This window comes from Hordeum vulgare, chromosome 2H (assembly GCF_904849725.1).
Source record: "Hordeum vulgare subsp. vulgare chromosome 2H, MorexV3_pseudomolecules_assembly, whole genome shotgun sequence".
Taxonomy (NCBI): domain Eukaryota; kingdom Viridiplantae; phylum Streptophyta; class Magnoliopsida; order Poales; family Poaceae; genus Hordeum; species Hordeum vulgare.
Window position 1 is genome coordinate 237793598 of NC_058519.1, and position 702 is coordinate 237794299.

Here is a 702-nt window from a genome sequence, read left to right on the forward strand (position 1 = left end):
GGCGAACGGACTTATTTTGCAAGGTTTGAAGCCCCGACTCCTGCGAGAGATAGGACATGCCACTAGCGCTTGGGTCACCGAGCTACCTTCAGTGCTTTGGGGTCTTCGCACAACCCCGAACAGATCTACAGGGCGATCACCGTTCTTCCTCGTCTACGGAGCAGAAGCAGTCCTTCCGAGTGACTTACTTCACAACGCTCCATGAGTCGAACTCTTCTCCGAAGTTGAAGCAGAACAAGCAAGGCAAGACGGAGTGGACCTTCTACAGGAGGAGCGCGAGATGGCACTGACTCGCTCAACCATTTATCAACAAGATCTGCGGCGTTTTCACGCGCGACACGTCAGGAGTCGTACGTTCCAAGCAGGCGACCTGGTGCTCCGAGTGGATCAGCAAAGACCTCACAAGTTGGCTCCTGCCTGGGAAGGACCCTTCATCATCTCAAAGGTGTTGAACAATGGAGCATACATACTCTACAACGTCGACAGGGAGATAGACGAGCCGCGAGCATGGAACGGACTCCTGAAGCGCTTCTACACGTGACCGTCGACTGAAGCAATGTAAAGAACAAGTATTGGTGAAATAATATAAAGTAGATTGAGTTTTTTGCAGGTTCAAAGTTCTTCCGCGGTCGTAGACTCCGGTCTCAAAAAAAAACTTAGCTGCGATCCAGAATCGCCTAAGTATGAACTTTCTCCGAGTGT